This window comes from Monodelphis domestica, chromosome 8, assembly GCF_027887165.1.
Source record: "Monodelphis domestica isolate mMonDom1 chromosome 8, mMonDom1.pri, whole genome shotgun sequence".
NCBI classification, from domain to species: Eukaryota; Metazoa; Chordata; class Mammalia; order Didelphimorphia; family Didelphidae; genus Monodelphis; species Monodelphis domestica.
The window spans coordinates 190,971,161-190,983,246 of NC_077234.1; the positions used below are offsets into that span (position 1 = coordinate 190,971,161).

A 12,086-nucleotide genomic window follows, 5' to 3' on the forward strand; every position below is an offset into this window, starting at 1 on the left:
CTGAGTAGTATTGAATTTGTTTTATGCACTTAAATTCATAATATTATAAATATCATAGTATTTTTAATTTTTGTTTTATTGTGAAATTTGGCAAACTATTGTATCAAATATGACTTCAGTAAAGCAATTTCCCTATAATCTGGATTCTGTTATATTATGGACTAACTGGTTTAAAAAACAGTAAAATGTTTGAACTATTATTTTATTTTATCAGTCCTGATAATTATGTATTGTAATATTCTGAAGTACTATAATTTAAGGAACTGGAAACATTCTAGGTTTACTTATAGTACAAAAGGAAGTTTCATCTAAAATAATTTGGGTACATTTGTGAAACAATTGTGAAGTGATTGTTAAGTTATGAAGTGCCGCTATAAAAAAGTTAAAAACTATGGAGCACTTAATTAGGTATATTTTAAAAGGCAAGAATAATATTTGCTTACTTTATGGAAGAAAGCATGTGAGAGGAGGAAAACTTTGTATAAATCTCCTTATTTGTAAACCTTCCAGGTTGTCTGCTCACTTTACTTTATATCATTTCATATGTATCTTTCCAAGTTTTTTCTGTGATCATTTTGTTTGTTTTTTCTTAAGGCACAAAAGAATTTCCACATGTAACAGTTAAAATTTAGGGGAGACTGGGGAGACTGAGGCAGGTAGAAATTAGTTTCTCTCTGCAAGGAGTATTATATTTTTTTAGAGGTTTATTGAAGATTAAGAAAATACAGGATAAGAGACACGTGTCCAGGCCATAGAGTGGCCTAGATACAACCTCACCTACATTATGAAAAAAAGCCACATCTGCCCCAAATGGAAGTCCAAGTCCCAAGAGAGCCTCCAAAGCCTTTGAATCAGCTTAAATACCTTCTAAATCTCGGCCCAGGTGAGGTTACAAGGCATTCTGGGGAAATGGAGCAAAGGCTCATGGGGATTGTAGTCCTGTATTCAAGTCTATTTTTTATATACAACAATCTTATTTCACAACTTGTTCAGCTATTCTCCAATTGATGGCTATCCTGTCACTTTCTGGCTCTTTGTCACCACAAAATGAGCTGTTATAAATATTTTGGTACAAGTAGGACCTATCTTTGATCTCTTATGGATATTGCTGGGCCAAAGAGAATATGTAATTTGATGGCCCTTTGGGCATAGTACCAAACTTCTCTCCAAAATGGTTATATCAATTCACAGTATCACTTCACAGAGTCCCAATTTTTCCACATTCCCTCCAGCATTTATCATGTTCTTTTTTTGTCATAGAAATCAGCTCCATTAGGTATGAACTGGTACCTCTAAGTCATTTTAATTTGCATTTCTTTAACTAATAGTGATTTAAACCAATTTTTGATATGACTAAAGATAGTTTTAATTTCTTCATCTGATAATTGCCTTTTCATATCTTTTGATCATTTAAGGTAAAAAAAATAAAGGTATCAATGTCTTGTTTTAGGCTTCAATTTACTTTAATTCTCCTAAAAAAGGCCATTCTTAATTCAGGAAATATTTCAACCAAATCAGATATGGTTTTTGTAACTACTAATAATCCCATTTAAATTTCAAAGCATCTGAGACTCATCTATTATTGATATTTCAGAAAAAAGAAGCCAATTATTATCAATGAAACTTATTTTTAAATTTTCTATAACCTACACACACACACACACACACATACACATATTGCAATCCACTAAAAAAATGTGACCATATTTTCCAGACCTTTTTATTTGCCTTACGTGTGAGAGATATTGTGGAGGACTTCAAATTCCCTCCCCTCTGCTTCCTTTCATCTATTTTAATGAAATATTAAACTTTTGTTTTTAAAAAATTAACTTCCTTTTGCTTGCCCAATTAATACTTAATAACTGTTAAATCACACATTTTCCAAAACTAAATCTTAATCATTCTCTCGTTTGCTTACTCTTCACTTTTAGAATCTAAAGGGAACTATACTTTCCTATTTTAATTTAAGAAAGCTATATTTCTAATAGTAACATATTTTCAACATTGATTTTTAGATTGCATTTTAGACCATTAAAGTAAAAACCTTGATTAAAATATTCCTTAAAGAATAAAACTAACTTTTGCAGTTAATATATGGGTCTGATATTAATTGTAAAGAAAAGCATGCTATTAGAGAGCAAAGAATGATATTTGAAAAAAAAAAAACTCAAACTTCAGTTAATTTACTTAGTTGAATTTACAAGCTTTTAGTTTTTAAGATCATTTTCCAATTAAAGTTTTAGTTTTAAAAGCAGGAAGGAAACTTCCTCTCTAGTTCCTGTTTCCTGAATTAAAACAAAAGTTCTTTCCACATACAGCTAAAATTCATGGAAAAGAGAGGGAGAGAGGAACTTGGGGAAAAATTGAGAAAAAGAAAATCTGCCTTTGAAATCCACACTTTCCTTCTCCCCACACTGAAAGGACCATGAAATCTATTTTGGGTGGGACATTATTAATAAATTCTGAGACTGGGTGATATACTTTTCAAGAATTAAAATGACAGGACACATAAACCCTGATGGGGGAGGAGGGATAGATTCTATTTTCAGTTCAGGGGGTCACAGCTAATAGATTAATGGGGGGCAGTACTAAGTCTGATACATATCTCTCCTCTTAAAGGGACATTGTCACATTAGAGTCACTGATGGAGCTGTTGGAGATTATAACTTCCCTTAGTAGAAAATGAACTTTTCTTTTTTTTTTAAATACAAATTTAGAAAAGGAAAAGAAAGAAAAATATTCTCTTTACTTGCCCTCCAAAAGGAAAAAAAAAGTTTGATTTTAAACATACATGTCAGAAGCACTCCTTGACAAAAATCTTTCTCTTGGAGAGGGCAACTGAAATCTCACAGAAACACATTCTACAGATAGACCTCATCTTGAAATATTATGCTATAGAGACAGAGATAAAGAGAGCAGAAGACAGACAAGAACTACTTATGGAATTCCAAAGTCTTCTTGGCTAGAAATAAAGATTCTTTTTTTATGATTGCCTCTTCTACTCAAAGAAATCTTTAGCTTGTTAACTCCCATTTCCTGGTGAAATTTAAAGGAATCTCTCCCTCAAAACATTAACTTTTTGACAAAATGACAAGTATTGGAGGAGATATGAAAAATGAGGTCATTAATACACTGTTGGTAGAATTGTGAAATGGTCTGACCATTTTAGAGAGCTATATGAAATGATGCCGAAAGAGTTATGAAATATTGTAAACCCTTTGATCCAGTAATACCATTATTAGGTTTGTTTCCTAAGGTGATCAGAGAAAAAGGAAAAGAATTTATATCTTCTAAAATATTTATAGCAGCTATCTTTGTGGTAACAAAGAACTGGAAACTGAGAGTACGCCCATCAGTTGGAGGATGGCTAAAAAAGTTGTGACATATAATTGTGATGGAATACTACTGTAAGAAATGACAGTCAGCTTAATTTTTAAAATACGGAAAGATGTACATGAAATTATGAAGAGTGAAACAAGAGGAATCATATGCAGAAACAGAAATGTTATTTAAAGAATAACTTGTGTATGCCCACTTCCAGAAAAAGAATTGATCAATAGAATTAAACAAGAAAAAGGTTTTATATTTATATTTTTTGGGGGTCAAATGATTCCTTCTCTAGTGTAGAGAGAGGAAGGAAGGAGATACCTGGTAATCTTAATGAAACAAATTAATTAGCTAATGCTGACTTTTAATTTGGCCACTAGATATACCACAAAGAGTTCTGCTATCCCATTCACGCATTACAAAAAAAAAAGTAATTTTAAAGTTTTTATTCTCTTACAGATTCATAACCCAAACCTCCTCTTCTAGAAAGCTGTTGAGTTGAAAATTTTCTCCCTTCTGACTCTCCCTTTCTCCCTTTTCTCACTTCCTGAGATGGTAAGTAACCTGGTATTGATTTTATACGTGCAAAGATATGAAACACTTTTTTCCTTATTAGTCATTTTGTGGAAGAGATCTCAATTAAAAAACAAATAAAATGAAATACATTATATTTTAGTCTGCATTCAGATTCCATCAGTCTTTTCTCAGAGGGCAGGTGGCATTTTTCATGAGTCTCTGGGACAATCTTGGACCACTGTGTTGCTAAAAATAACTAGGTCATTCACAGCTATTCATCAAAAATATTGATGTCTTTGTGTACAGTGTTCTGGTTCTGCTCTTTTCACTTTGCATCTGTTCTCTATAGCCTACTGTAAGTGATCCATTTTAATAGAACCTATTATTAGGTCTATTCTATTAAAGGTCCTCAATGTAAGATCAACCAAAAAAATTTAAGCTGTAAGCTATTAACACATTAAAAAAAACATTAAAAACACACTTGGCACATATATTTTCTTACTCAGAGAAAAAACTTTCAGGAACAGAGAAGGAACAAAATCACAATCACAGATTAGCTCTATAGAGAGCTCTCCCCTTATGGATGAATTCTCCATTTGGGTCAAAAAAATTGAGGGGAAATCTTTGAAAAGGGTCTGAAAGTGTTGATAAAGATTTGGAGGTACAGATGCTTTCACGATTTCCAGAACTGGCAAATAAAATGCCAATAGACAGAATTTTGAGTGTGAAAAAAATCAATTCATTAACTAGGCTAGCAATAACCAATGAAAGGATCTTCAGCACTCTCAGTGATCAAAGACCAAACCTGCTAGGTCCTGGATCATATTAATACTGGTACTATCCCTGCATCAGCTCATTTATTCAGCCCTCTCCTGAATACCAAAAGTTGGCATCAATTGGTGGACACTTAATGAAGAGGAAAGTCAATATTTTCTGGTTTCTTCCAAATCACACCACAAAGACAAGGGTGGCAGATATTATGAGGAGCAAGAACTAGCTCAAAATGTCCTAGTAGCCCTTGGTGAGTTAAATGGGAAGATTAAGTTAGATCTGGTTAAGTGTTTACTTCATCAGATGAAATACCTCTTATTTCAGTGGAGGTGGCCAAGGACACAAGACTACCACCCTTGGGACTATCTAGCTCAAGTCAGCTCTGTTTACAGAGATAGCATAACTCAAATTCTTTATGTGAGGAGGGCACATCGTTGAAGATGCTCCAGTGCAAGGAATGCAAGGATGTTTTTAGGGCTATACAAAAATTATTTTTAACTTAGTAAGAAAAATTAATGTTACAGGTTAATAGTAAAAATGAAATGATAAATTATTAAATTTTTTTCTCATGCATGAAGTCTATAATATCATACTTGTATAAGTTGGATTTTTTTTTTTTGCTAAATATTAAATAGTATTCAGCCTCATTGTCTAGGCTGAATTCCATTAAGATACTGTTTTTAAAAGGCTTAATATTATTTTAAAAATATAATTACTGGTCTTCAGGATTTTTTAAAAGAACAAAACTATTGTAAATGTTAACATAGTTGTCTTACTTCTAAGTGTTGCTCCTTACATCCCAGAGATGCTAGAAAGTGAGTTATTATTAAATGTTTAGCATCAGGCAATATCAGAAATATCTACTCACACTTGCCTTTTCCCTCTTCCTACTCATTTCTTTCTAAATTTGTCCATTTTAAGTCAAACATTAGGTTAGTGCAAAACATAAACTGTTTCTTTAGCTTGGCAGTGCCTTTTCTTGCCCACACAAACCTCTCCTGATTCTCTTTGAGGCATCTTTTTAATAGAGTTTAAGTTTCATGAAATGGCTAAACAAAATTGCACTTGGGTATAAGAAAAAACATTTAATTTTGTTTCTTGCCAATCAGCTCTCCTCCCAGAAGCAAAACAGTTTCTTCTCTACATTTTAGAATCACCTGAAGCAAACTTCTCTTGCCTTTTATTTCTTTTAACAACTATTTCTCAAGATGTGCTCAATCTCATTACAATACCTGATCCAATATTCTCAGTCCTGCTATTTTCATCTAGTCAAGGCTCAGAGGTGTTAGGTAGTATTTTCCCCAAATGGAGAAGCATATTTGTAGTCAATGCAACCTTCCCCAACCTTCCTTTCTGGATAGCATTCCAGAATATAAATCTGCCCTATAAACTCGGCCACAAAAGATCTACACTTGAGTGTTTGCCATTTCTTGCCAGAGAAAGAGATTTCTGTAATAGGAGAAATCCTTCAGACAATTTAGGAAAAAAACTTAAATAATCCATAAACTGCAGACATTTTTATCTGATGACTCTAATAAGGTAGATGTAGTTATAACTAATTTCCATGCCAGAGCAGGAAACATGACTGGATATTCTATAGCCTCTTCTCAGTTGCTTAGTCTGAGCTCATGTGCACATAAAACAGAATAGAAAATGAAGGCTATTATCTGTTGATTGTCAGATGGTACAGCACACAGAAGTGGCGTCTATAGCTACTACATAGCCCGTGATAGAGGGATGAAGAGAATACTAAAGATCTATGGATCCTCTTCTAGTCTGTGTCCCTCTAACCCCTCAGTTTATCCCCAGCTCCTGAGTCAGAACTCTTTTCTTCCCTACAGTTTTTCTTCATTTGAACTAGAATACCCTGATTCATCTTGTTTTAAGAGTTACAGAGTTGGGAGGTACCTCAGAGGTCATCTAGTTTAATCCACCCTTCCAAACAATTCTCTATGACATTCATGAAAACTAATCATCCAGTCTCCACTTGGAACCTCCAATCAATCAATCAATCAATAATAAAGTACTTACTAAATGTTATATATATCTATCCATATTTTCCTTATTTCTACAACTAAAAGTAAGTTCTATGAGAGTAAGTTCTCTATTGTTCTTAATTTTATTTATGTCCCTAGTGCTTAGCACTAAACCAATATTAAATACCTAATAAATATTTGTTGATTGAATAATTATCAAGAAAATTGGTAATGATACATCAAAAGGGCCCTTAAGGAGCTAGCATTCTATGAGAGGAGAATAATGCAAGTATATGATCTCCTCCATTATGTATTCAGTGTTTTCCAAAATTCTCAATGTAGTTTTATGTGTTGATAGCTAAAAGTTGCACTAAGATTTTACTGATTTTTGAAATACCACATTTATTCATTTATCATTTATCTGTCTGCCCATTTATCCATCTCTCCATCTCTCATTTAGCTATCTACCTATCATCTATCTAGCTTGCGATATTTACTGCATGACCTCCTGAAATAGCCTATTCACTTTTGAAAAACAAAAGTCATTAAAATCCTACATGGCACCTCTGGAGCCAGAGTTCAGTCATTCATAATTGTATAGGGAAAAATATCCATGGTTTATCATTTTATCCTATTCAAATCCAGGTGAGTTTTGTTTTTCAAAAAAAAAAAAAATAAACCAATATGTAATCAGTGTCAAATACTCAATAAATATTTAGAGCTACTAAAAATCAACCACATCAACCTGATGGAAATGTCAAATAATCACTCTTCATTAATAATATGAATTTGGCTTTGCTTGAGTCAGATTAACTACTAAAATCTAAGTAAGTGAGCTGGAAGAGAAAGCAAGAGTAGTAATGTAGACCTTACCCAAAGTGACAGCACCACCCAGGCATAATCAACTTAGCCAGAGCGAGCTGGTGTTTACAGCAGAGATGGTCATACTCACCACTTATTTTCTCCTCTCTCCTTCTAAATGATGTAGGAAGGTTTGGGTTAGTATATTTTATGTGGCTACCAGCTGAATGTCTAGTTGTAACACTGACTGGGTTATCTACAAACCCCAGGATTTGGTGGTGGTGGTAAATTTTTAGTGACCTTGTATTATTTCATGTGGATCAGAGCTGGGGTCTAACAAGGTTTTTTTTTTTTTTTTCCCCATAGACCTGGTAGCATCCTTTGCAGTGGTCCTGTTGATATGGTCCTGTTCTTTTACCTTCAAGCCTTCTGAATCAGGATCGTGGACAGTGGGAAGAAACCCATAAATTCGCTGGAAGGCATGAAATATCATGGTTGGTTCTTTTCTTTTTCTATTTTCTTTTTGTTTAATCACAAACTTAACAACCACTTAATAAAATGAATGTTTCCACATGCATGTGGGCCAGAAGTGTGTAGTTACATGAAACAATATCTCTTATGTAGTTTTTTCTTTAAAATATAATAAATTCTCCATGTAACTTTTCAAAATTATCTTGTGTATCTATATTCTTTTGGACCTTTGTTTTGTTCTGTTCTCATTTTTTCTCTGGGCTACCTGGTAAGTAATTGTAAGGAAGTTCACTTTTCCAAGAGATACAAGGTTCCTTCTCTGTGACACAAAGCTTGGCCTCCATGACACAATAAATAGGGAAAGGGACTAGTGATTTCATTGATAGATGAATTTTCCTGATTGATAAAACTCTGTTTCTCAAAACAGATCAGGACTTCTTCTATAAATTGGAGTTTTCCACAATTGTCCAGGTACTTACAGGTTGAGTGATTTGCCTAGAATCAACATAGTTCATATCAGAGATGGGACTTATTAGACCCAGGTCTACTTTGTTCCCAGGCCATCTCTCTATCCACTAAAGCATACTTCCAAACAAAATAATTATGTTGGTAAAATTAAAAATTGAAAAACAAGAACAATAAAAAACGCAAACACTGGAAAAGGACTTGATTTGGAACTTTGGGTTCAAATTAGGATTCTGTTCCTCTGGAAGTTCAGGTTGCTTGGCCTCTCTTGACCTCCCTTTCATCATCTGAAGAATGTCTTTTCTGCCTCTGAGAATTATGCTCTCATATAAAGTAATTTAGAAACCTCTATAGTAATATGTGTCACATGTAGAAAGTACTTTGCCATTCATAAAATGCCTTAGACACATTCGTTCATTTAAAATAGTTTTCTGTAATAGATAGGAAACTTAGACCCAAGGTGGTAAAGTCATTTGCCAAAATCCATATAGGTCAAAAGTAGCAGAGTTTAAAATTCAAAATCGAGGTAGTGAGGTGTAGTAGTAAGACTGCAGAGTTTGGAGTCAGGTGACCCAAATTCAAATCCCTCCTCTTCCATTTACTACATATGTGACCTTGGGTCAGTCACTTTAAACTTTCTGAGCCAATTTCCTAACCTTTAAATTGAAGAAGTTGCAGTAAATAGGACCTAACATCTCTTGGAATTCTCTATCAATTATTTCAAGATCCTTTCCCCTGTATCATGTGTGATTTGCCAAAGACCATACTCCATGCTCCCATTATCAATTGTCATTAGGCATCCAGATAGGAGCAAAAATATTCTTTATTCTGTAGAAAATATCACAATTCTCTGCATAGTAAAGGGTCCCAGAGACATTTCATCTAGCCTCCTACCTCCACATAAGACTATGATCAAATTCTCCCAGAAGGATAATCATTTGATTTTAAAAAAATCTTCAGAGAAAGATGATATTTAATATCAAACAAATAATTCATAGATCGAAGGAAACCGCTTTTTTGTTTTTGTTTTTGTTTTACATGGGGGAAATATTCTATCCTTCCAAGGGTTTTTAAATGTAAGAAAAACACAGAGAACAAATCTTGCCTACTGTGAAACCCTGTAAACCAGCAGGGTAAAGTGATTCCAGTGATTCCACAAAATGTGATATATTCCTTCTCTCCCCATACGACCCCAGGAGGGAATAATTACCATATTTGTTTGATTGTTTGTTTTACTTTGGAGATTAAGAGCTTAAATAAAAATTCAAATCTCCAGTGGAAGTTTATACATTATCTATAAAAAATCATTTTCCTATGTTGTTTATTCAGAAAGAAAAGGATGACATTTTAATGTAGGATAAAAACACTGTTGTGGCGAGTCACATGATATGAAACCTGCGCACTAAGAACCCCATGTGACTGCCTCCTTGAGCCATCAGTGTAAATCAATCACAGCTCTACAGTCCACCAATCAGGTGTTCTATCACGTATCTCCAGTTCCGCCCTTCTCTGACTTGTTACTAAATCCTGCAAAGAGAGAGAGAGGAGGTTCTTTTCACTCTCTGTGTTTACACGTCTATGTGCCTCTGGCACCCCGGCTTTACTTTTGCCCTCATGTAGGTCACCAGTGCCCTCGTGAAACAATCCTCCTGGTCATTCCTCTGCAGCGGAGGTCTTGGTTCGCAGTGAGAAGAGAGATTTCAGTGGAGAAAGTGAAGGCGAAATGTTATGTGTCAGAGAAGAGAACAGACCAGCTTGTAGAGTCCTTAGATGAGGAATTTCAGTTCCTTAAGAAATCCAAGGAAGATGAAGCAGAGCCTGAGAAGCAGAACAGCTTTCATGTAGTGATTCCCAGCTTCCATGTTTGCAGAATGGGATCAATGAAGATATTAAAGAAAGGTTGGCTCAGCATCAGATAAAAGTAGAGCCTTAAGTGGTGGGAGAAAATGATTCCAAGGGTGAGGGAAAGGACAATCTTGAAGAAAAAGAGGAAGAAATTGATGAGGAGATGGAGTGGAGGACTTTTATGATGCACCAGCAAACACAGGAGAGGAAAAATGAGGAGCTGGAGACCATGAAATTGGAGGATGAAGAGCATTCTGGTGAAGACTCAGAATAAAAGTCTGAATATGAAGGATATAGATAGTGAGGGTGAAATGGAACCTTACCTCAAGCCAGTCTTCATTCAAAAGAAGGCCGGTGTAATAGATTACACCAAGCACTATACCAGAAAGAAGTGAAACAGGAAGCAAAACAAATATCTGAAGAGAGATTCAAGTATAGCCTCAAGATTGTGGAATAAGAGCCAAAGAAGGAACTGGAGAAAAATCAACATTCCTTTGCTGCCCTTGGTGTACCCACTATAGATGATGAGTGCTGGTGAGGAGAAGTATGAGACATGGAAAAATGCAGGAACAAAAAGAATCAGATAAAACAGAAAAGATGTAGGAGAGTTGCAAAGGCAGAGGAAGAAAGAGGAAATTAACTCCCAGAAAATGGCAGTTGTCAGGAGCAATTACAAGTTCTTGCAGTACTTCCACTGGGAGTTTTCTTCAGGAATGCAGGTGAAGTATACAAGAGAGATTTCAGTGCTCTCACCTTGGAGGATCATTTCAACAAGACTACTCTTCCCAAAGTTATGAGGATTAGATAGAACCAAATACACCCACTTTGTGGATAAAGACATTACTTCCTTTGATTCAGCTTGGAGTCAAAAGAATGTCCCAAATACCAAGGTATGCAAGTCAAAAAGGAGCAAAAGTACATGTATTTGAGAGACCATGAGTAAGAATAGGAAAACCACCTAGGATTCAACTATCTTCTTCCTTGACTATGGACACGGGGAAGTCTGTTCTTGCTTTATTTTTTTTTTCAAGGTTACTTATGCAGTGATTGCATGTGTAAAATCTATATTAGATTGCTTTTGCTTACTGTACCAAATTGGGGGAAAGGAGAGGGAGGGGGAGAGAGCATCAGGCTAGTAGACAGTGGAAGGGAGAGAATTTGGAATTCAATTTTTTTTTAATGAATGTTAATTGTTTTTGTGTGTTATTGGGCAAAAAAATACATTTTTATCAAAAAAAAAAAGATTGCTCCTGTAGAACCTCCATGTTCTCTCCCTCCCACCTACACCTCCTCATTTCCCAAGATGGCAGATAGCATGATATAGGTTGTATATGTGTTATTCTATAATGCATATTTGCATGTTCATATTGCAAAAGATACATATCACTTAGACTAGAAAAAATTTAATGGAGGAATGCTTCAATCTGACTTTATGTTTTGTCAGTTCCTTCCTTAGCAGCGGATAACCCTTTCCATTAAGAGTCTTTGGAATTGGCCTTGATCTTTATATTGCTGATAATAGTTAAATCATTCATAGTTAATCATTATACTTTATGCAACATTTTCCTAGTTTTGCTCATTTTACTTTGAATCACTTCATATAGGTCTTTTTGTGATAATCTTGTTTGTCATTTTTTATGACTTTTTAATGTATTTCAATGCAATCATAAGCCACAACTTCTTCAGCCATTCTCCAATTCATGGACATCTATAGATATTTTTGTACAAGTAGGTTTTTGCCCCCTCTATTCTTTTTTTTTTTTTTTAATACAGACCTTGCCTCTCCATGTGAGATAATTTATCTTCAGTTTTCTCTCCTTTTCTCTCTCTTTTTTTATCCCTTGATATTGTTTTCCTTTTTATTTCTTTTTTTGGATATCATTCTATCATATTAACTTATTCCCTACTCTCTAT

General features: G+C 34.5%; 1 pseudogene; it reads left to right on the top strand.

Moving 5' to 3' along the window:
• LOC100019414 (microfibrillar-associated protein 1-like) overlaps nucleotides 1–11,148 on the top strand; it is a 31,339-nt pseudogene extending 20,191 nt beyond the window's left edge.
• The last annotated feature ends 938 nt before the right edge of the window (nucleotides 11,149–12,086 follow it).